The sequence below is a fragment of the Neolamprologus brichardi genome, unplaced genomic scaffold (assembly GCF_056152115.1).
Source record: "Neolamprologus brichardi isolate AB-2024 unplaced genomic scaffold, ASM5615211v1 NODE_ptg000063l+_length_572389_cov_1, whole genome shotgun sequence".
In the NCBI taxonomy this organism is placed as follows: domain Eukaryota; kingdom Metazoa; phylum Chordata; class Actinopteri; order Cichliformes; family Cichlidae; genus Neolamprologus; species Neolamprologus brichardi.
The window spans coordinates 425,885-450,908 of NW_028270054.1; positions in this window are offsets into that span (position 1 = coordinate 425,885).

The window sequence follows — 25,024 nt, forward strand, 5'->3', positions numbered from 1 at the left end:
AGTGTCGAGGGTTAGGGTTAGGGTTAGGGTTAGGGATGAATTGGACAAGGGTTAGGGTTAGGGTTATGGATAGGGTTAGGGTTAGGGTTATGGATAGGGTTAGGGTTAGGGTTATGGATAGGGTTAGGGTTTATGGTTTAGGGTTAGGGTTAGGGATGAATTAGGGTTATGGATAGGGTTAGGGTTAGGGTTATGGATAGAGTTAGGGTTAGGGTTATGGATAGGGTTAGGGTTTATGGTTTAGGTTTAGGGTTAGGGATGAATTGGACAAAAATCATCCAAAACAAACTTTTTATTAGTGTCGAGGGTTAGGGTTAGGGTTAGGGATGAATTGGACAAGGGTTAGGGTTAGGGTTATGGATAGGGTTAGGGTTAGGGTTAGGGTTATGGATAGGGTTAGGGTTATGGTTAGGGTTAGGGTTAGGGTTAGGGTTAGGGTTAGGGTTATGGATAGGGTTAGGGTTTATGGTTTAGGGTTAGGGTTAGGGATGAATTAGGGTTAGGGTTAGGGTTAGGGTTAGGGTTATGGATAGGGTTAGGGTTAGGGTTATGGATAGGGTTAGGGTTAGGGTTATGGATAGGGTTAGGGTTTATGGTTTAGTGTTAGGGTTAGGGATGAATTGGACAAAGATCATCCAAAACAAACTTTTTATTGGTGTCGAGGGTTAGGGTTAGGGTTAGGGATGAATTGGACAAGGGTTAGGGTTAGGGTTAGGGTTAGGGTTATGGATAGGGTTAGGGTTATGGTTAGGGTTAGGGTTAGGGTTATGGATAGGGTTAGGGTTTATGGTTTATGGTTAGGGTTAGGGATGAATTAGGGTTAGGGTTAGGGTTAGGGTTATGGATAGGGTTAGGGTTAGGGTTATGGATAGGGTTAGGGTTTATGGTTTAGGGTTAGGGTTAGGGATAGGGTTAGGGTTAGGGTTAGGGATGAATTGGACAAGGGTTAGGGTTAGGGTTATGGATAGGGTTAGGGTTAGGGTTAGGGTTAGGGTTATGGATAGGGTTAGGGTTATGGTTAGGGTTAGGGTTAGGGTTATGGATAGGGTTAGAGTTTATGGTTTAGGGTTAGGGTTAGGGATGAATTAGGGTTCGGGTTAGGGTTAGGGTTAGGGTTAGGGTTATGGATAGGGTTAGGGTTAGGGTTATGGATAGGGTCAGGGTTTATGGTTTAGGGTTAGGGATGAATTGGACAAAAATCATCCAAAACAAACTTTTTATTAGTGTCGACTGTTTGAGTGGTGAGCAGTGACTCTTTCCTCCGTAGGACAGTTGCATAGAGTTGTAACTATGCGCAGGAGGAAGCTGCCATCTTTGCAACACCACAGCCTGTTGTTCTTCTGGCTGAAGCCTTAGGGTTAGGGTTAGGGTTAGGGTTTAGGGTTATGGATAGGCTTAGGGTTAGGGTTATGGATAGGGTTAGGGTTAGGGTTATGGTTAGGGTTAGGGTTAGGGTTATGGATAGGGTTAGGGTTAGGGTTATGGATAGGGTTAGGGTTTATGGTTTAGGGTTAGGGTTAGGGATGAATTGGACAAAAATCATCCAAAACAAACTTTTTCTTAGTGTCGAGGGTTAGGGTTAGGGTTAGGGTTAGGGATGAATTTGACAAGGGTTAGGGTTAAGGTTATGGATAGGGTTAGGGTTAGGGTTAGGGTTATGGATAGGGTTAGGGTTAGGGTTATGGATAGGGTTAGGGTTTATGGTTTAGGGTTAGGGTTAGGGATGAATCGGACAAAAATCATCCAAAACAAACTTTTTATTAGTGTCGAGGGTTAGGGTTAGGGTTAGGGATGAAATGGACAAGGGTTAGGGTTAGGGTTATGGATAGGGTTAGGTTTATGGATAGGGTTAGGGTTAGGGTTAGGGTTATGGATAGGGTTAGGGTTATGGTTAGGGTTAGGGTTAGGGTTATGGATAGGGTTAGGGTTTATGGTTTAGGGTTAGGGTTAGGGATGAATTAGGGTTAGGGTTATGGATAGGGTTAGGGTTAGGGTTATGGATAGGGTTAGGGTTAGGGTTATGGATAGGGTTAGGGTTTATGGTTTAGGGTTAGGGTTAGGGATGAATTGGACAAAAATCATCCAAAACAAACTTTTTATTAGTGTCGAGGGTTAGGGTTAGGGTTAGGGTTAGGGATGAATTGGACAAGGGTTAGGGTTAGGGTTATGGATAGGGTTAGGGTTAGGGTTAGGGTTATGGATAGGGTTAGGGTTAGGGTTATGGATAGGGTTAGGGTTTATGGTTTATGGTTAGGGTTAGGGTTAGGGTTAGGGATGAATTGGACACGGGTTAGGGTTAGGGTTATGGATAGGGTTAGGGTTAGGGTTAGGGTTAGGGTTATGGATAGGGTTAGGGTTATGGTTAGGGTTAGGGTTAGGGTTATGGATAGGGTTAGGGTTTATGGTTTAGGGTTAGGGTTAGGTATGAATTAGGGTTAAGGTTAGGGTTAGGGTTAGGGTTATGGATAGGGTTAGGGTTAGGGTTATGGATAGGGTTAGGGTTAGGGTTAGGGTTATGGATAGGGTTAGGGTTTATGGTTTAGGGTTAGGGTTAGGGATGAATTGGACAAAAATCATCCAAAACAAACTTTTTATTAGTGTCGAGGGTTAGGGTTAGGGTTAGGGTTAGGGATAAATTGGACAAGGGTTAGGGTTAGGGTTATGGATAGGGTTAGGGTTAGGGTTAGGGTTATGGATAGGGTTAGGGTTTATGGTTTAGGGTTAGGGTTAGGGATGAATTGGACAAAAATCATCCAAAACAAACTTTTTATTAGTGTCGAGGGTTAGGGTTAGGGTTAGGGTTAGGGATGAATTGGACAAGGGTTAGGGTTAGGGTTATGGATAGGGTTAGGGTTAGGGTTATGGATAGGGTTAGGGTTAGGGTTAGGGTTATGTATAGGGTTAGGGTTAGGGTTAGGGTTATGGATAGGGTTAGGGTTTATGGTTTAGGGTTAGGGTTAGGGATGAATTGGACAAAAATCATCCAAAACAAACTTTTTATTAGTGTCGAGGGTTAGGGTTAGGGTTAGGGTTAGGGTTAGGGATGAATTGGACAAGGGTTAGGGTTAGGGTTATGGATAGGGTTAGGGTTAGGGTTAGGGTTAGGGTTATGGATAGGGTTAGGGTTATGGTTAGGGTTAGGGTTAGGGTTATGGATAGGGTTAGGGTTTATGGTTTAGGGTTAGGGTTAGGGATGAATTAGGGTTAGGGTTAGGGTTATGGATAGGGTTAGGGTTAGGGTTATGGATAGGGTTAGGGTTTATGGTTTATGTTTAGGGTTAGGGATGAAATGGACAAAAATCATCCAAAACAAACTTTTTATTAGTGTCGAGGGTTAGGGTTAGGGTTAGGGTTAGGGATGAATTGGACAAGGGTTAGGGTTAGGGTTATGGATAGGGTTAGGGTTATGGATAGGGTTAGGGTTTATGGTTTAGGGTTAGGGTTAGGGATGAATTGGACAAAAATCATCCAAAACAAACTTTTTATTAGTAGGGTTAGGGTTAGGGTTAGGGATGAATTGGACACGGGTTAGGGTTAGGGTTATGGATAGGGTTAGGGTTAGGGTTAGGGTTAGGGTTATGGATAGGGTTAGGGTTATGGTTAGGGTTAGGGTTAGGGTTAGGGTTATGGATAGGGTTAGGGTTTATGGTTTAGGGTTAGGGTTAGGTATGAATTAGGGTTAGGGTTAGGGTTAGGGTTATGGATAGGGTTAGGGTTAGGGTTATGGATAGGGTTAGGGTTAGGGTTATGGATAGGGTTAGGGTTTATGGTTTAGGGTTAGGGTTAGGGATGAATTGGACAAAAATCATCCAAAACAAACTTTTTATTAGTGTCGAGGGTTAGGGTTAGGGTTAGGGATGAATTGGACAAGGGTTAGGGTTAGGGTTATGGATAGGGTTAGGGTTAGGGTTAGGGTTATAGATAGGGTTAGGGTTAGGGTTATGGATAGGGTTAGGGTTTATGGTTTAGGGTTAGGGTTAGGGATGAATTGGACAAAAATCATCCAAAACAAACTTTTTATTAGTGTCGAGGGTTAGGGTTAGGGTTAGGGTTAGGGATGAATTGGACAAGGGTTAGGGTTAGGGTTATGGATAGGGTTAGGGTTAGGGTTAGGGTTATGGATAGGGTTAGGGTTAGGGTTAGGGTTATGGATAGGGTTAGGGTTAGGGTTATGGATAGGGTTAGGGTTTATGGTTTAGGGTTAGGGTTAGGGATGAATTGGACAAAAATCATCCAAAACAAACTTTTTATTAGTGTCGAGGGTTAGGGTTAGGGTTAGGGTTAGGGATGAATTGGACAGGGGTTAGGGTTAGGGTTATGGATAGGGTTAGGGTTAGGGTTAGGGTTATGGATAGGGTTAGGGTTATGGTTAGGGTTAGGGTTAGGGTTAGGGTTATGGATAGGGTTAGGGTTTATGGTTTAGGGTTAGGGTTAGGGATGAATTAGGGTTAGGGTTAGGGTTAGGGTTAGGGTTATGGATAGGGTTAGGGTTAGGGTTATGGATAGGGTTTATGGTTTATGTTTAGGGTTAGGGATGAAATGGACAAAAATCATCCAAAACAAACTTTTTATTAGTGTCGAGGGTTAGGGTTAGGGTTAGGGATGAATTGGACAAGGGTTAGGGTTAGGGTTATGGATAGGGTTAGGGTTAGGGTTATGGATAGGGTTAGGGTTTATGGTTTAGGGTTAGGGTTAGGGATGAATTGGAAAAAAATCATCCAAAACAAACTTTTTATTAGTGTCGAGGGTTAGGGTTAGGGTTAGGGATGAATTGGACAAGGGTTAGGGTTAGGGTTATGGATAGGGTCAGGGTTAGGGTTAGGGTTATGGTTAGGGTTAGGGTTAGGGTTAGGGTTATGGATAGGGGTAGGGTTTATGGTTTAGGGTTAGGGTTAGGGATGAATTAGGGTTAGGGTTAGGGTTAGGGTTATGGATAGGGTTAGGGTTAGGGTTATGGATAGGGTTAGGGTTAGGGTTATGGATAGGGTTAGGGTTTATGGTTTAGGTTTAGGGTTAGGGATGAATTGGAAAAAAATCATCCAAAACAAACTTTTTATCAGTGTCGAGGGTTAGGGTTAGGGTTAGGGATGAATTGGACAAGGGTTAGGGTTAGGGTTATGGATAGGGTTAGGGTTAGGGTTAGGGTTATGGATAGGGTTAGGGTTATGGTTAGGGTTAGGGTTAGGGTTAGGGTTAGGGTTATGGATAGGGTTAGGTTTTATGGTTTAGGGTTAGGGTTAGGTATGAATTAGGGTTAGGGTTAGGGTTAGGGTTATGGATAGGGTTAGGGTTAGGGTTATGGATAGGGTTAGGGTTAGGGTTATGGATAGGGTTAGGGTTTATGGTTTAGGGTTAGGGTTAGGGATGAATTGGACAAAAATCATCTAAAACAAACTTTTTATCAGTGTCGACTGTTTGAGTGGTGAGCAGTGAGTCTTTCCTCCGTAGGACAATTGCATAGAGTTGTAACTATACGCAGGAGGAAGCTGCCATCTTTGCCACACCACAGCCTGTTGTTCTTCTGGCTGAAGCTTTAGGGTTAGGGTTAGGGTTAGGGATTAGGGTTATGGATAGGCTTAGGATTAGGGTTATGGATAGGGTTAGGGTTAGGGTTAGGGTTAGGGTTATGGATAGGGTTAGGGTTAGGGTTATGGATAGGATTAGGGTTTATGGTTTAGGGTTAGGGTTAGGGATGAATTAGGGTTAGGGTTAGGGTTAGGGTTAGGGTTATGGATAGGGTTAGGGTTTATGGTTTAGGATTAGGGTTAGGGATAGGGTTAGGGTTAGGATTAGGGTTAGGGTTAGGGATGAATTGGACAAGGGTTAGGGTTAGGGTTATGGATAGGGTTAGGGTTAGGGTTATGGATAGGGTTAGGGTTTATGGTTTATGTTTAGGGTTAGGGATGAAATGGACAAAAATCATCCAAAACAAACTTTTTATTAGTGTCGAGGGTTAGGGTTAGGGTTAGGGATGAATTGGACAAGGGTTAGGGTTAGGGTTATGGATAGGGTTAGGGTTAGGGTTATGGATAGGGTTAGGGTTTATGGTTTAGGTTTAGGGTTAGGGATGAATTGGACAAAAATCATCCAAAACAAACTTTTTATTAGTGTCGAGGGTTAGGGTTAGGGTTAGGGTTAGGGATGAATTGGACAAGGGTTAGGGTTAGGGTTATGGATAGGGTTAGGGTTAGGGTTAGGGTTAGGGTTATGGATAGGGTTAGGGTTATGGTTAGGGTTAGGGTTAGGGTTAGGGTTATGGATAGGGTTAGGGTTAGGGTTATGGATAGGGTTAGGGTTAGGGTTATGGTTAGGGTTATGGATAGGGTTAGGGTTATGGTTAGGGTTAGGGTTAGGGTTATGGATAGGGTTAGGGTTATGGATAGGGTTAGGGTTATGGTTAGGGTTAGGGTTAGGGTTATGGATAGGGTTAGGGTTTATGGTTTAGGGTTAGGGTTAGGGATGAATTAGGGTTAGGGTTAGGGTAAGGGTTATGGATAGGGTTAGGGTTAGGGTTAGGGTTATGGATAGGGTTAGGGTTTATGGTTTAGGGTTAGGGTTAGGGATAGGGTTAGGGTTAGGGATGAATTGGACAAGGGTTAGGGTTAGGGTTATGGATAGGGTTAGGGTTAGGGTTAGGGTTAGGGTTATGGATAGGGTTAGGGATGAATTGGACAAGGGTTAGGGTTAGGGTTATGGATAGGGTTAGGGTTAGGGTTATGGTTAGGGTTATGGATAGGGTTAGGGTTATGGTTAGGGTTAGGGTTAGGGTTATGGATAGGGTTAGGGTTTATGGGTTAGGGTTAGGGTTAGGGTTAGGGTTAGGGTTTATGGTTTAGGGTTAGGGTTAGGGATGAATTGGACAAAAATCATCCAAAACAAACTTTTTATTAGTGTCGACTGTTTGAGTGGTGAGCAGTGAGTCTTTCCTCCGTAGGACAGTTGCATAGAGTTGTAACTATACGCAGGAGGAAGCTGCCATCTTTGCCACACCACAGCCTGTTGTTCTTCTGGCTGAAGCCTTAGGGTTAGGGTAAGGGTTAGGGTTTAGGGTTATGGATAGGCTTAGGTTTAGGGTTATGGATAGGGTTAGGGTTAGGGTTAGGCTTAGGGTTATGGATAGGGTTAGGGTTAAGGTTATGGATAGGGTTAGGGTTTATGGTTTAGGGTTAGGGTTAGGGATGAATTGGACAAAAATCATCCAAAACAAACTTTTTATTAGTGTCGAGGGTTAGGGTTAGGGTTAGGGTTAGGGATGAATTGGACAAGGGTTAGGTTTAGGGTTATGGATAGGGTTAGGGTTAGGGTTAGGGTTAGGGTTATGGATAGGGTTAGGGTTAGGGTTATGGATAGGGTTAGGGTTTATGGTTTAGGGTTAGGGTTAGGGATGAATTGGACAAAAATTATCCAAAACAAACTTTTTATTAGTGTCGAGGGTTAGGGTTAGGGTTAGGGTTAGGGATGAATTGGACAAGGGTTAGGGTTAGGGTTATGGATAGGGTTAGGGTTAGGGTTAGGGTTATGGATAGGGTTAGGGTTAGGGTTATGGATAGGGTTAGGGTTTATGGTTTATGGTTAGGGTTAGGGTTAGGGTTAGGGTTAGGGATGAATTGGACACGGGTTAGGGTTAGGGTTATGGATAGGGTTAGGGTTAGGGTTAGGGTTAGGGTTATGGATAGGGTTAGGGTTATGGTTAGGGTTAGGGTTAGGGTTATGGATAGGGTTAGGGTTTATGGTTTAGGGTTAGGGTTAGGGATGAATTAGGGTTAGGGTTAGGGTTAGGGTTATGGATAGGGTTAGGGTTAGGGTTATGGATAGGGTTAGGGTTAGGGTTAGGGTTATGGATAGGGTTAGGGTTAGGGTTATGGATAGGGTTAGGGTTAGGGTTAGGGTTATGGATAGGGTTAGGGTTTATGGTTTAGGGTTAGGGTTAGGGATGAATTGGACAAAAATCATCCAAAACAAACTTTTTATTAGTGTCGAGGGTTAGGGTTAGGGTTAGGGATAAATTGGACAAGGGTTAGGGTTAGCGTTATGGATAGGGTTAGGGTTAGGGTTATGGATAGGGTTAGGGTTTATGGTTTAGGGTTAGGGTTAGGGATGAATTGGACAAAAATCATCCAAAACAAACTTTTTATTAGTGTCGAGGGTTAGGGTTAGGGTTAGGGTTAGGGATGAATTGGACAAGGGTTAGGGTTAGGGTTATGGATAGGGTTAGGGTTAGGGTTAGGGTTATGGATAGGGGTAGGGTTAGGGTTATGGATAGGGTTAGGGTTTATGGTTTAGGGTTAGGGTTAGGGATGAGTTGGACAAAAATCATCCAAAACAAACTTTTTATTAGTGTCGAGGGTTAGGGTTAGGGTTAGGGTTAGGGATGAATTGGACAAGGGTTAGGGTTAGGGTTATGGATAGGGTTAGGGTTAGGGTTAGGGTTATGGATAGGGTTAGGGTTATGGTTAGGGTTAGGGTTAGGGTTATGGATAGGGTTAGGGTTTATGGTTTAGGGTTAGGGTTAGGGATGAATTAGGGTTAGGGTTAGGGTTAGGGTTAGGGTTATGGATAGGGTTAGGGTTAGGGTTATGGATAGGGTTAGGGTTTATGGTTTATGTTTAGGGTTAGGGATGAAATGGACAAAAATCATCCAAAACAAACATTTTATTAGTGTCAAGGGTTAGGGTTAGGGTTAGGGTTAGGGATGAATTGGACAAGGGTTAGGGTTATGGATAGGGTTAGGGTTAGGGTTATGGATAGGGTTAGGGTTTATGGTTTAGGGTTAGGGTTAGGGATGAATCGGACAAAAATCATCCAAAACAAACTTTTTATTAGTGTCGAGGGTTAGGGTTAGGGTTAGGGATGAATTGGACAAGGGTTAGGGTTAGGGTTATGGATAGGGTTAGGGTTAGGGTTAGGGTTATGGATAGGGTTAGGGTTATGGTTAGGGTTAGGGTTAGGGTTATGGATAGGGGTAGGGTTTATGGTTTAGGGTTAGGGTTAGGGATGAATTAGGGTTAGGGTTAGGGTTAGGGTTATGGATAGGGTTAGGGTTAGGGTTATGGATAGGGTTAGGGTTAGGGTTATGGATAGGGTTAGGGTTTATGGTTTAGGTTTAGGGTTAGGGATGAATTGGACAAAAATCATCCAAAACAAACTTTTTATCAGTGTCGAGGGTTAGGGTTAGGGTTAGGGTTAGGGATGAATTGGACAAGGGTTAGGTTTAGGGTTATGGATAGGGTTAGGGTTAGGGTTAGGGTTAGGGTTATGGATAGGGTTAGGGTTAGGGTTATGGATAGGGTTAGGGTTTATGGTTTAGGGTTAGGGTTAGGGATGAATTGGACAAAAATCATCCAAAACAAACTTTTTATTAGTGTCGAGGGTTAGGGTTAGGGTTAGGGTTAGGGATGAATTGGACAAGGGTTAGGGTTAGGGTTATGGATAGGGTTAGGGTTAGGGTTAGGGTTATGGATAGGGTTAGGGTTAGGGTTATGGATAGGGTTAGGGTTTATGGTTTATGGTTAGGGTTAGGGTTAGGGTTAGGGATGAATTGGACACGGGTTAGGGTTAGGGTTATGGATAGGGTTAGGGTTAGGGTTAGGGTTATGGATAGGGTTAGGGTTATGGTTAGGGTTAGGGTTAGGGTTATGGATAGGGTTAGGGTTTATGGTTTAGGGTTAGGGTTAGGGATGAATTAGGGTTAGGGTTAGGGTTAGGGTTAGGGTTATGGATAGGGTTAGGGTTAGGGTTATGGATAGGGTTAGGGTTAGGGTTAGGGTTATGGATAGGGTTAGGGTTAGGGTTATGGATAGGGTTAGGGTTAGGGTTAGGGTTATGGATAGGGTTAGGGTTTATGGTTTAGGGTTAGGGTTAGGGATGAATTGGACAAAAATCATCCAAAACAAACTTTTTATTAGTGTCGAGGGTTAGGGTTAGGGTTAGGGTTAGGGATAAATTGGACAAGGGTTAGGGTTAGCGTTATGGATAGGGTTAGGGTTAGGGTTATGGATAGGGTTAGGGTTTATGGTTTAGGGTTAGGGATGAATTGGACAAAAATCATCCAAAACAAACTTTTTATTAGTGTCGAGGGTTAGGGTTAGGGTTAGGGTTAGGGATGAATTGGACAAGGGTTAGGGTTAGGGTTATGGAAAGGGTTAGGGTTAGGGTTAGGGTTATGGATAGGGGTAGGGTTAGGGTTATGGATAGGGTTAGGGTTTATGGTTTAGGGTTAGGGTTAGGGATGAATTGGACAAAAATAGTCCAAAACAAACTTTTTATTAGTGTCGAGGGTTAGGGTTAGGGTTAGGGTTAGGGATGAATTGGACAAGGGTTAGGGTTAGGGTTATGGATAGGGTTAGGGTTAGGGTTAGGGTTATGGATAGGGTTAGGGTTATGGTTAGGGTTAGGGTTAGGGTTATGGATAGGGTTAGGGTTTATGGTTTAGGGTTAGGGTTAGGGATGAATTAGGGTTAGGGTTAGGGTTAGGGTTAGGGTTATGGATAGGGTTAGGGTTAGGGTTATGGATAGGGTTAGGGTTTATGGTTTATGTTTAGGGTTAGGGATGAAATGGACAAAAATCATCCAAAACAAACATTTTATTAGTGTCAAGGGTTAGGGTTAGGGTTAGGGTTAGGGATGAATTGGACAAGGGTTAGGGTTAGGGTTATGGATAGGGTTAGGGTTAGGGTTATGGATAGGGTTAGGGTTTATGGTTTAGGGTTAGGGTTAGGGATGAATCGGACAAAAATCATCCAAAACAAACTTTTTATTAGTGTCGAGGGTTAGGGTTAGGGTTAGGGATGAATTGGACAAGGGTTAGGGTTAGGGTTATGGATAGGGTTAGGGTTAGGGTTAGGGTTATGGATAGGGTTAGGGTTATGGTTAGGGTTAGGGTTAGGGTTATGGATAGGGGTAGGGTTTATGGTTTAGGGTTAGGGTTAGGGATGAATTAGGGTTAGGGTTAGGGTTAGGGTTAGGGTTATGGATAGGGTTAGGGTTAGGGTTATGGATAGGGTTAGGGTTAGGGTTATGGATAGGGTTAGGGTTTATGGTTTAGGTTTAGGGTTAGGGATGAATTGGACAAAAATCATCCAAAACAAACTTTTTATCAGTGTCGAGGGTTAGGGTTAGGGTTAGGGATGAATTGGACAAGGGTTAGGGTTAGGGTTATGGATAGGGTTAGGGTTAGGGTTAGGGTTATGGATAGGGTTAGGGTTATGGTTAGGGTTAGGGTTAGGGTTATGGATAGGGTTAGGGTTTATGGTTTAGGGTTAGGGTTAGGTATGAATTAGGGTTAGGGGTAGGGTTAGGGTTATGGATAGGGTTAGGGTTAGGGTTATGGATAGGGTTAGGGTTAGGGTTATGGATAGGGTTAGGGTTTATGGTTTAGGGTTAGGGTTAGGGATGAATTGGACAAAAATCATCCAAAACAAACTTTTTATCAGTGTCGACTGTTTGAGTGGTGAGCAGTGAGTCTTTCCTCCGTAGGACAATTGCATAGAGTTGTAACTATACGCAGGAGGAAGCTGCCATCTTTGCCACACCACAGCCTTTTGTTCTTCTGGCTGAAGCTTTAGGGTTAGGGTTAGGGTTAGGGATTAGGGTTATGGATAGGCTTAGGATTAGGGTTATGGATAGGGTTAGGGTTAGGGTTAGGATTAGGGTTATGGATAGGGTTAGGGTTAGGGTTATGGATAGGGTTAGGGTTTATGGTTTAGGGTTATGGATAGGGTTAGGGTTAGGGTTAGGATTAGGGTTATGGATAGGGTTAGGGTTAGGGTTATGGATAGGGTTAGGGTTTATGGTTTAGGGTTAGGGATAGGGATGAATTAGGGTTAGGGTTAGGGTTAGGGTTAGGGTTATGGATAGGGTTAGGGTTTATGGTTTAGGGTTAGGGTTAGGGATAGGGTTAGGGTTAGGATTAGGGTTAGGGTTAGGGATGAATTGGACAAGGGTTAGGGTTAGGGTTATGGATAGGGTTAGGGTTAGGGTTATGGATAGGGTTAGGGTTTATGGTTTATGTTTAGGGTTAGGGATGAAATGGACAAAAATCATCCAAAACAAACTTTTTATTAGTGTCGAGGGTTAGGGTTAGGGTTAGGGTTAGGGATGAATTGGACAAGGGTTAGGGTTAGGGTTATGGATAGGGTTAGGGTTAGGGTTATGGATAGGGTTAGGGTTTATGGTTTAGGTTTAGGGTTAGGGATGAATTGGACAAAAATCATCCAAAACAAACTTTTTATTAGTGTCGAGGGTTAGGGTTAGGGTTAGGGTTAGGGATGAATTGGACAAGGGTTAGGGTTAGGGTTATGGATAGGGTTAGGGTTAGGGTTAGGGTTAGGGTTATGGATAGGGTTAGGGTTATGGTTAGGGTTAGGGTTAGGGTTATGGATAGGGTTAGGGTTAGGGTTATGGATAGGGTTAGGGTTTATGGTTTAGGGTTAGGGTTAGGGATAGGGTTAGGGTTAGGATTAGGGTTAGGGTTAGGGATGAATTGGACAAGGGTTAGGGTTAGGGTTATGGATCGGGTTAGGGTTAGGGTTAGGGTTAGGGTTATGGATAGGGTTAGGGTTATGGTTAGGGTTAGGGTTAGGGTTGGGGTTATGGATAGGCTTAGGGTTTATGGTTTAGGGTTAGGGTTAGGGATGAATTAGGGTTAGGGTTAGGTTTAGGGTTAGGGTTATGGATAGGGTTAGGGTTATGGATAGGGTTAGGGTTTATGGTTTAGTGTTAGGGTTAGGGATGAATTGGACAAAAATCATCCAAAACAAACTTTTTATTAGTGTCGAGGGTTAGGGTTAGGGTTAGGGTTAGGGATGAATTGGACAAGGGTTAGGGTTAGGGTTATGGATAGGGTTAGGGTTAGGGTTATGGATAGGGTTAGGGTTAGGGTTATGGATAGGGTTAGGGTTTATGGTTTAGGGTTAGGGTTAGGGATGAATTGGACAAAAATCATCCAAAACAAACTTTTTATTAGTGTCGAGGGTTAGGGTTAGGGTTAGGGTTAGGGATGAATTGGACAAGGGTTAGGGTTAGGGTTATGGATAGGGTTAGGGTTAGGGTTAGGGTTATGGATAGGGTTAGGGTTATGGTTAGGGTTAGGGTTAGGGTTATGGATAGGGGTAGGGTTTATGGTTTAGGGTTAGGGTTAGGGATGAATTAGGGTTAGGGTTAGGGTTAGGGTTATGGATAGGGTTAGGGTTAGGGTTATGGATAGGGTTAGGGTTAGGGTTATGGATAGGGTTAGGGTTTATGGTTTAGGTTTAGGGTTAGGGATGAATTGGACAAAAATCATCCAAAACAAACTTTTTATTAGTGTCGAGGGTTAGGGTTAGGGTTAGGGATGAATTGGACAAGGGTTAGGTTTAGGGTTATGGATAGGGTTAGGGTTAGGGTTAGGGTTAGGGTTATGGATAGGGTTAGGGTTAGGGTTATGGATAGGGTTAGGGTTTATGGTTTAGGGTTAGGGTTAGGGATGAATTGGACAAAAATCATCCAAAACAAACTTTTTATTAGTGTCGAGGGTTAGGGTTAGGGTTAGGGTTAGGGATGAATTGGACAAGGGTTAGGGTTAGGGTTATGGATAGGGTTAGGGTTAGGGTTAGGGTTATGGATAGGGTTAGGGTTAGGGTTATGGATAGGGTTAGGGTTTATGGTTTATGGTTAGGGTTAGGGTTAGGGTTAGGGATGAATTGGACACGGGTTAGGGTTAGGGTTATGGATAGGGTTAGGGTTAGGGTTAGGGTTATGGATAGGGTTAGGGTTATGGTTAGGGTTAGGGTTAGGGTTATGGATAGGGTTAGGGTTTATGGTTTAGGGTTAGGGTTAGGGATGAATTAGGGTTAGGGTTAGGGTTAGGGTTAGGGTTATGGATAGGGTTAGGGTTAGGGTTATGGATAGGGTTAGGGTTAGGGTTAGGGTTATGGATAGGGTTAGGGTTAGGGTTATGGATAGGGTTAGGGTTAGGGTTAGGGTTATGGATAGGGTTAGGGTTTATGGTTTAGGGTTAGGGTTAGGGATGAATTGGACAAAAATCATCCAAAACAAACTTTTTATTAGTGTCGAGGGTTAGGGTTAGGGTTAGGGTTAGGGATAAATTGGACAAGGGTTAGGGTTAGCGTTATGGATAGGGTTAGGGTTAGGGTTATGGATAGGGTTAGGGTTTATGGTTTAGGGTTAGGGATGAATTGGACAAAAATCATCCAAAACAAACTTTTTATTAGTGTCGAGGGTTAGGGTTAGGGTTAGGGTTAGGGATGAATTGGACAAGGGTTAGGGTTAGGGTTATGGATAGGGTTAGGGTTAGGGTTAGGGTTATGGATAGGGGTAGGGTTAGGGTTATGGATAGGGTTAGGGTTTATGGTTTAGGGTTAGGGTTAGGGATGAATTGGACAAAAATAGTCCAAAACAAACTTTTTATTAGTGTCGAGGGTTAGGGTTAGGGTTAGGGTTAGGGATGAATTGGACAAGGGTTAGGGTTAGGGTTATGGATAGGGTTAGGGTTAGGGTTAGGGTTATGGATAGGGTTAGGGTTATGGTTAGGGTTAGGGTTAGGGTTATGGATAGGGTTAGGGTTTATGGTTTAGGGTTAGGGTTAGGGATGAATTAGGGTTAGGGTTAGGGTTAGGGTTAGGGTTATGGATAGGGTTAGGGTTAGGGTTATGGATAGGGTTAGGGTTTATGGTTTATGTTTAGGGTTAGGGATGAAATGGACAAAAATCATCCAAAACAAACATTTTATTAGTGTCAAGGGTTAGGGTTAGGGTTAGGGTTAGGGATGAATTGGACAAGGGTTAGGGTTAGGGTTATGGATAGGGTTAGGGTTAGGGTTATGGATAGGGTTAGGGTTTATGGTTTAGGGTTAGGGTTAGGGATGAATCGGACAAAAATCATCCAAAACAAACTTTTTATTAGTGTCGAGGGTTAGGGTTAGGGTTAGGGATGAATTGGACAAGGGTTAGGGTTAGGGTTATGGATAGGGTTAGGGTTAGGGTTAGGGTTATGGATAGGGTTAGGGTTATGGTTAGGGTTAGGGTTAGGGTTATGGATAGGGGTAGGGTTTATGGTTTAGGGTTAGGGTTAGGGATGAATTAGGGTTAGGGTTAGGGTTAGGGTTAGGGTTATGGATAGGGTTAGGGTTAGGGTTATGGATAGGGTTAGGGTTAGGGTTATGGATAGGGTTAGGGTTTATGGTTTAGGTTTAGGGTTAGGGATGAATTGGACAAAAATCATCCAAAACAAACTTTTTATCAGTGTCGAGGGTTAGGGTTAGGGTTAGGGATGAATTGGACAAGGGTTAGGGTTAGGGTTATGGATAGGGTTAGGGTTAGGGTTAGGGTTATGGATAGGGTTAGGGTTATGGTTAGGGTTAGGGTTAGGGTTATGGATAGGGTTAGGGTTTATGGTTTAGGGTTAGGGTTAGGTATGAATTAGGGTTAGGGGTAGGGTTAGGGTTATGGATAGGGTTAGGGTTAGGGTTATGGATAGGGTTAGGGTTAGGGTTATGGATAGGGTTAGGGTTTATGGTTTAGGGTTAGGGTTAGGGATGAATTGGACAAAAATCATCCAAAACAAACTTTTTATCAGTGTCGACTGTTTGAGTGGTGAGCAGTGAGTCTTTCCTCCGTAGGACAATTGCATAGAGTTGTAACTATACGCAGGAGGAAGCTGCCATCTTTGCCACACCACAGCCTTTTGTTCTTCTGGCTGAAGCTTTAGGGTTAGGGTTAGGGTTAGGGATTAGGGTTATGGATAGGCTTAGGATTAGGGTTATGGATAGGGTTAGGGTTAGGGTTAGGATTAGGGTTATGGATAGGGTTAGGGTTAGGGTTATGGATAGGGTTAGGGTTTATGGTTTAGGGTTATGGATAGGGTTAGGGTTAGGGTTAGGATTAGGGTTATGGATAGGGTTAGGGTTAGGGTTATGGATAGGGTTAGGGTTTATGGTTTAGGGTTAGGGATAGGGATGAATTAGGGTTAGGGTTAGGGTTAGGGTTAGGGTTATGGATAGGGTTAGGGTTTATGGTTTAGGGTTAGGGTTAGGGATAGGGTTAGGGTTAGGATTAGGGTTAGGGTTAGGGATGAATTGGACAAGGGTTAGGGTTAGGGTTATGGATAGGGTTAGGGTTAGGGTTATGGATAGGGTTAGGGTTTATGGTTTATGTTTAGGGTTAGGGATGAAATGGACAAAAATCATCCAAAACAAACTTTTTATTAGTGTCGAGGGTTAGGGTTAGGGTTAGGGTTAGGGATGAATTGGACAAGGGTTAGGGTTAGGGTTATGGATAGGGTTAGGGTTAGGGTTATGGATAGGGTTAGGGTTTATGGTTTAGGTTTAGGGTTAGGGATGAATTGGACAAAAATCATCCAAAACAAACTTTTTATTAGTGTCGAGGGTTAGGGTTAGGGTTAGGGTTAGGGATGAATTGGACAAGGGTTAGGGTTAGGGTTATGGATAGGGTTAGGGTTAGGGTTAGGGTTAGGGTTATGGATAGGGTTAGGGTTATGGTTAGGGTTAGGGTTAGGGTTATGGATAGGGTTAGGGTTAGGGTTATGGATAGGGTTAGGGTTTATGGTTTAGGGTTAGGGTTAGGGATAGGGTTAGGGTTAGGATTAGGGTTAGGGTTAGGGATGAATTGGACAAGGGTTAGGGTTAGGGTTATGGATCGGGTTAGGGTTAGGGTTAGGGTTAGGGTTATGGATAGGGTTAGGGTTATGGTTAGGGTTAGGGTTAGGGTTGGGGTTATGGATAGGCTTAGGGTTTATGGTTTAGGGTTAGGGTTAGGGATGAATTAGGGTTAGGGTTAGGTTTAGGGTTAGGGTTATGGATAGGGTTAGGGTTATGGATAGGGTTAGGGTTTATGGTTTAGTGTTAGGGTTAGGGATGAATTGGACAAAAATCATCCAAAACAAACTTTTTATTAGTGTCGAGGGTTAGGGTTAGGGTTAGGGTTAGGGATGAATTGGACAAGGGTTAGGGTTAGGGTTATGGATAGGGTTAGGGTTAGGGTTATGGATAGGGTTAGGGTTAGGGTTATGGATAGGGTTAGGGTTTATGGTTTAGGGTTAGGGTTAGGGATGAATTGGACAAAAATCATCCAAAACAAACTTTTTATTAGTGTCGAGGGTTAGGGTTAGGGTTAGGGTTAGGGATGAATTGGACAAGGGTTAGGGTTAGGGTTATGGATAGGGTTAGGGTTAGGGTTAGGGTTATGGATAGGGTTAGGGTTATGGTTAGGGTTAGGGTTAGGGTTATGGATAGGGGTAGGGTTTATGGTTTAGGGTTAGGGTTAGGGATGAATTAGGGTTAGGGTTAGGGTTAGGGTTATGGATAGGGTTAGGGTTAGGGTTATGGATAGGGTTAGGGTTAGGGTTATGGATAGGGTTAGGGTTTATGGTTTAGGTTTAGGGTTAGGGATGAATTGGACAAAAATCATCCAAAACAAACTTTTTATTAGTGTCGAGGGTTAGGGTTAGGGTTAGGGATGAATTGGACAAGGGTTAGGGTTAGGGTTATGGATAGGGTTAGGGTTAGGGTTAGGGTTAGGGTTATGGATAGGGTTAGGGTTATGGTTAGGGTTAGGGTTAGGGTTAGGGTTATGGATAGGGTTAGGGTTTATGGTTTAGGGTTAGGGTTAGGTATGAATTAGGGTTAGGGTTAGGGTTAGGGTTATGGATAGGGTTAGGGTTAGGGTTATGGATAGGGTTAGGGTTAGGGTTATGGATAGGGTTAGGGTTTATGGTTTAGGGTTAGGGTTAGGGATGAATTGGACAAAAATCATCCAAAACAAACTTTTTATCAGTGTCGACTGTTTGAGTGGTGAGCAGTGAGTCTTTCCTCTGTAGGACAATTGCATAGAGTTGTAACTATACGCAGGAGGAAGCTGCCATCTTTGCCACACCACAGCCTGTTGTTCTTCTGGCTGAAGCTTTAGGGTTAGGGTTAGGGTTAGGGTTTAGGGTTATGGATAGGCTTAGGATTAGGGTTATGGATAGGGTTAGGGTTAGGGTTAGGGTTATGGATAGGGTTAGGGTTAGGGTTATGGATAGGGTTAGGGTTTATGGTTTAGGGTTAGGGTTAGGGATGAATTAGGGTTAGGGTTAGGGTTAGGGTTAGGGTTAGGGTTATGGATAGGGTTAGGGTTTATGGTTTAGGGTTAGGGTTAGGGATAGGGTTAGGGTTAGGATTAGGGTTAGGGTTAGGGATGAATTGGACAAGGGTTAGGGTTAGGGTTATGGATAGGGTTAGGGTTAGGGTTATGGATAGGGTTAGGGTTTATGGTTTATGTTTAGGGTTAGGGATGAAATGGACAAAAATCATCCAAAACAAACTTTTTATTAGTGTCGAGGGTTAGGGTTAGGGTTAGGGTTAGGGATGAATTGGACAAGGGTTAGGGTTAGGGTTATGGATAGGGTTAGGGTTAGGGTTATGGATAGGGTTAGGGTTTATGGTTTAGGTTTAGGGTTAGGGATGAATTGGACAAAAATCATCCAATACAAACTTTTTATTAGTGTCGAGGGTTAGGGTTAGGGTTAGGGTTAGGGATGAATTGGACAAGGGTTAGGGTTAGGGTTAGGGTTATGGATAGGGTTAGGGTTATGGTTAGGGTTATGGATAGGGTTAGGGTTATGGTTAGGGTTAGGGTTAGGGTTAGGATTAGGGTTAGGGTTATGGATAGGGTTAGGGTTAGGGTTATGGATAGGGTTAGGGTTTATGGTTTAGGGTTAGGGTTAGGGTTAGGGTTAGGGATAGGGTTAGGGTTAGGATTAGGGTTAGGGTTAGGGATGAATTGGACAAGGGTTAGGGTTAGGGTTATGGATAGGGTTAGGGTTAGGGTTAGGGTTAGGGTTAGGGTTATGGATAGGGTTAGGGTTATGGTTAGGGTTAGGGTTAGGGTTGGGGTTATGGATAGGCTTAGGGTTTATGGTTTAGGGTTAGGGTTAGGGATGAATTAGGGTTAGGGTTAGGGTTAGGGTTATGGATAGGGTTAGGGTTATGGATAGGGTTAGGGTTTATGGTTTAGTGTTAGGGTTAGGGATGAATTGGACAAAAATCATCCAAAACAAACTTTTTATTAGTGTCGAGGGTTAGGGTTAGGGTTAGGGATGAATTGGACAAGGGTTAGGGTTAGGGTTATGGATATGGTTAGGGTTAGGGTTAGGGTTATGGATAGGGTTAGGGTTAGGGTTGTGGATAGGGTTAGGGTTTATGGTTTAGGGTTAGGGTTAGGGATGAATTGGACAAAAATCATCCAAAACAAACTTTTTATTAGTGACGAGGGTTAGGGTTAGGGTTAGGGTTAGGGATTAATTGGACAAGGGTTAGGGTTAGGGTTATGGATAGGGTTAGGTTTATGGATAGGGTTAGGGTTAGGGTTAGGGTTATGGATAGGGTTAGGGTTATGGTTAGGGTTAGGGTTAGGGTTATGGATAGGGTTAGGGTTTATGGTTTAGGGTTAGGGTTAGGGATGAATTAGGGTTAGGGTTATGGATAGGGTTAGGGTTAGGGTTATGGATAGGGTTAGGGTTAGGGTTAGGGTTAGGGGTTAGGGTTAGGGTTAGGGTTAGGGTTTATGGTTTAGGGTTAGGGTTAGGGATGAATTAGGGTTAGGGTTAGGGTTAGGGTTATGGATAGGGTTAGGGTTAGGGTTATGGATAGGGTTAGGGTTTATGGTTTAGGGTTAGGGTTAGGGATAGGGTTAGGGTTAGGGTTAGGGATGAATTGGACAAGGGTTAGGGTTAGGGTTATGGATAGGGTTAGGGTTAGGGTTAGGGTTATGGATAGGGTTAGGGTTATGGTTAGGGTTAGGGTTAGGGTTATGGATAGGGTTAGGGTTATGGATAGGGTTAGGGTTAGGGTTATGGATAGGGTTAGGGTTAGGGTTATGGATAGGGTTAGGGTTTATGGTTTAGGGTTAGGGTTAGGGATGAATTGGACAAAAATCATCCAAAACAAACTTTTTATCAGTGTCGACTGTTTGAGTGGTGAGCAGTGAGTCTTTCCTCTGTAGGACAATTGCATAGAGTTGTAACTATACGCAGGAGGAAGCTGCCATCTTTGCCACACCACAGCCTGTTGTTCTTCTGGCTGAAGCTTTAGGGTTAGGGTTAGGGTTAGGGTTTAGGGTTATGGATAGGCTTAGGATTAGGGTTATGGATAGGGTTAGGGTTAGGGTTAGGGTTATGGATAGGGTTAGGGTTAGGGTTATGGATAGGGTTAGGGTTTATGGTTTAGGGTTAGGGTTAGGGATGAATTAGGGTTAGGGTTAGGGTTAGGGTTAGGGTTATGGATAGGGTTAGGGTTTATGGTTTAGGGTTAGGGTTAGGGATAGGGTTAGGGTTAGGATTAGGGTTAGGGTTAGGGATGAATTGGACAAGGGTTAGGGTTAGGGTTATGGATAGGGTTAGGGTTAGGGTTATGGATAGGGTTAGGGTTTATGGTTTATGTTTAGGGTTAGGGATGAAATGGACAAAAATCATCCAAAACAAACTTTTTATTAGTGTCGAGGGTTAGGGTTAGGGTTAGGGTTAGGGATGAATTGGACAAGGGTTAGGGTTAGGGTTATGGATAGGGTTAGGGTTAGGGTTATGGATAGGGTTAGGGTTAGGGTTATGGATAGGGTTAGGGTTTATGGTTTAGGTTTAGGGTTAGGGATGAATTGGACAAAAATCATCCAATACAAACTTTTTATTAGTGTCGAGGGTTAGGGTTAGGGTTAGGGATGAATTGGACAAGGGTTAGGGTTAGGGTTAGGGTTATGGATAGGGTTAGGGTTATGGTTAGGGTTATGGATAGGGTTAGGGTTAGGGTTATGGTTAGGGTTAGGGTTAGGGTTAGGGTTATGGATAGGGTTAGGGTTAGGGTTATGGATAGGGTTAGGGTTTATGGTTTAGGGTTAGGGTTAGGGTTAGGGATAGGGTTAGGGTTAGGATTAGGGTTAGGGTTAGGGATCAATTGGACAAGGGTTAGGGTTAGGGTTATGGATAGGGTTAGGGTTAGGGTTAGGGTTAGGGTTATGGATAGGGTTAGGGTTATGGTTAGGGTTAGGGTTAGGGTTGGGGTTATGGATAGGCTTAGGGTTTATGGTTTAGGGTTAGGGTTAGGGATGAATTAGGGTTAGGGTTAGGGTTAGGGTTATGGATAGGGTTAGGGTTATGGATAGGGTTAGGGTTTATGGTTTAGTGTTAGGGTTAGGGATGAATTGGACAAAAATCATCCAAAACAAACTTTTTATTAGTGTCGAGGGTTAGGGTTAGGGTTAGGGATGAATTGGACAAGGGTTAGGGTTAGGGTTATGGATATGGTTAGGGTTAGGGTTAGGGTTATGGATAGGGTTAGGGTTAGGGTTATGGATAGGGTTAGGGTTTATGGTTTAGGGTTAGGGTTAGGGATGAATTGGACAAAAATCATCCAAAACAAACTTTTTATTAGTGACGAGGGTTAGGGTTAGGGTTAGGGTTAGGGATGAATTGGACAAGGGTTAGGGTTAGGGTTAGGGTTATGGATAGGGTTAGGGTTAGGGTTATGGTTAGGGTTATGGATAGGGTTAGGGTTATGGTTAGGGTTAGGGTTAGGGTTATGGATAGGGTTAGGGTTTATGGGTTAGGGTTAGGGTTAGGGTTATGGATAGGGTTAGGGTTATGGTTACGGTTAGGGTTAGGGTTATGGATAGGGTTAGGGTTTATGGTTTAGGGTTAGGGTTAGGGATGAATTAGGGTTAGGGTTAGGGTTAGGGTTATGGATAGGGTTAGGGTTAGGGTTATGGATAGGGTTAGGGTTAGGGTTATGGATAGGGTTAGGGTTTATGGTTTAGGGTTAGGGTTAGGGATGAATTGGACAAAAATCATCCAAAAAAAACTTTTTATTAGTGACGAGGGTTAGGGTTAGGGTTAGGGATGAATTGGACAAGGGTTAGGGTTAGGGTTATGGATAGGGTTAGGGTTAGGGTTATGGTTAGGGTTATGGATAGGGTTAGGGTTATGGTTAGGGTTAGGGTTAGGGTTATGGATAGGGTTAGGGTTATGGATAGGGTTAGGGTTATGGTTAGGGTTAGGGTTATGGATAGGGTTAGGGTTTATGGTTTAGGGTTAGGGTTAGGGATGAATTAGGGTTAGGGTTAGGGTTAGGGTTATGGATAGGGTTAGGGTTAGGGTTAGGGTTATGGATAGGGTTAGGGTTTATGGTTTAGGGTTAGGGTTAGGGATAGGGTTAGGGTTAGGGTTAGGGATGAATTGGACAAGGGTTAGGGTTAGGGTTATGGATAGGGTTAGGGTTAGGGTTAGGGTTAGGGTTAGGGTTATGGATAGGGTTAGGGATGAATTGGACAAGGGTTAGGGTTAGGGTTATGGATAGGGTTAAGGTTAGGGTTATGGTTAGGGTTATGGATAGGGTTAGGGTTATGGTTAGGGTTAGGGTTAGGGTTATGGATAGGGTTAGGGTTTATGGGTTAGGGTTAGGGTTAGGGTTATGGATAGGGTTAGGGTTATGGTTAGGGTTAGGGTTAGGGTTATGGATAGGGTTAGGGTTTATGGTTTAGGGTTAGGGTTAGGGATGAATTAGGGTTAGGGTTAGGGTTAGAGTTATGGATAGGGTTAGGGTTAGGGTTATGGATAGGGTTAGGGTTAGGGTTATGGATAGGGTTAGGGTTTATGGTTTAGGGTTAGGGTTAGGGATGAATTGGACAAGGGTTAGGGTTAGGGTTATGGATAGGGTTAGGGTTAGGGTTATGGTTAGGGTTATGGATAGGGTTAGGGTTATGGTTAGGGTTAGGGTTAGGGTTATGGATAGGGTTAGGGTTTATGGTTTAGGGTTAGGGTTAGGGATGAATTAGGGTTAGGGTTAGGGTTAGGGTTATGGATAGGGTTAGGGTTAGGGTTAGGGTTAGGGTTATGGATAGGGTTAGGGTTTATGGTTTAGGGTTAGGGTTAGGGATAGGGTTAGGGTTAGGGTTAGGGATGAATTGGACAAGGGTTAGGGTTAGGGTTATGGATAGGGTTAGGGTTAGGGTTAGGGTTATGGATAGGGTTAGGGTTATGGTTAGGGTTAGGGTTAGGGTTATGGATAGGGTTAGGGTTTATGGTTTAGGGTTAGGGTTAGGGAAGAATTAGGGTTAGGGTTAGGGTTAGGGTTATGGATAGGGTTAGGGTTAGGGTTATGGATAGGGTTAGGGTTTATGGTTTAGGGTTAGGGTTAGGGATGAATTGGACAAAAATCATCCAAAACAAATTTTTTATCAGTGTCGACTGTTTGAGTGGTGAGCAGTGAGTCTTTCCTCCGTAGGATCATTGCATAGAGTTGTAACTATACGCAGGAGGAAGCTGCCATCTTTGCCACACCACAGCCTGTTGTTCTTCTGGCTGAAGCCTTAGGGTTAGGGTTAGGGTTAGGGTTTAGGGTTATGGATAGGCTTAGGGTTAGGGTTATGGATAGGGTTAGGGTTAGGGTTAGGGTTATGGATAGGGTTAGGGTTAGGGTTATGGATAGGGTTAGGGTTTATGGTTTAGGGTTAGGGTTAGGGTTAGGGATGAATTGGACAAAAATCATCCAAAACAAACTTTTTATTAGTGTCGAGGGTTAGGGTTAGGTTTAGGGTTAGGGATGAATTGGACAAGGGTCAGGGTTAGGGTTATGGATAGGGTTAGGGTTAGGGTTAGGGTTATGGATAGGGTTAGGGTTATGGTTAGGGTTAGGGTTAGGGTTAGGGTTAGGGTTAATGATAGGGTTAGGGTTTATGGTTTAGGGTTAGGGTTAGGGATGAATTAGGGTTAGGGTTAGGGTTAGGGTTAGGGTTATGGATAGGGTTAGGGTTAGGGTTATGGATAAGGTTAGGGTTTATGGTTTATGTTTAGGGTTAGGGATGAAATGGACAAAAATCATCCAAAACAAACTTTTTATTAGTGTCGAGGGATAGGGTTAGGGTTAGGGATGAATTGGACAAGGGTTAGGGTTAGGGTTATGGATAGGGTTAGGGTTAGGGTTATGGATAGGGTTAGGGTTAGGGTTATGGATAGGGTTAGGGTTTATGGTTTAGGGTTAGGGTTAGGGATGAATTGGACAAAAATCATCCAAAACAAACTTTTTATTAGTGTCGAGGGTTAGGGTTAGGGTTAGGGTTAGGGATGAATTGGACAAGGGTTAGGGTTAGGGTTATGGATAGGGTTAGGGTTAGGGTTATGGATAGGGTTAGGGTTAGGGTTATGGATAGGGTTAGGGTTTATGGTTTAGGGTTAGGGTTAGGGATGAATTAGGGTTATGGATAGGGTTAGGGTTAGGGTTATGGATAGAGTTAGGGTTAGGGTTATGGATAGGGTTAGGGTTTATGGTTTAGGTTTAGGGTTAGGGATGAATTGGACAAAAATCATCCAAAACAAACTTTTTATTAGTGTCGAGGGTTAGGGTTAGGGTTAGGGATGAATTGGACAAGGGTTAGGGTTAGGGTTATGGATAGGGTTAGGGTTAGGGTTATGGATAGGGTTAGGGTTAGGGTTATGGATAGGGTTAGGGTTTATGGTTTAGTGTTAGGGTTAGGGATGAATTGGACAAAGATCATCCAAAACAAACTTTTTATTGGTGTCGAGGGTTAGGGTTAGGGTTAGGGATGAATTGGACAAGGGTTAGGGTTAGGGTTAGGGTTAGGGTTATGGATAGGGTTAGGGTTATGGTTAGGGTTAGGGTTAGGGTTATGGATAGGGTTAGGGTTTATGGTTTATGGTTAGGGTTAGGGATGAATTAGGGTTAGGGTTAGGGTTAGGGTTATGGATAGGGTTAGGGTTAGGGTTATGGATAGGGTTAGGGTTTATGGTTTAGGGTTAGGGTTAGGGATAGGGTTAGGGTTAGGGTTAGGGATGAATTGGACAAGGGTTAGGGTTAGGGTTATGGATAGGGTTAGGGTTAGGGTTAGGGTTAGGGTTATGGATAGGGTTAGGGTTATGGTTAGGGTTAGGGTTAGGGTTATGGATAGGGTTAGAGTTTATGGTTTAGGGTTAGGGTTAGGGATGAATTAGGGTTCGGGTTAGGGTTAGGGTTAGGGTTAGGGTT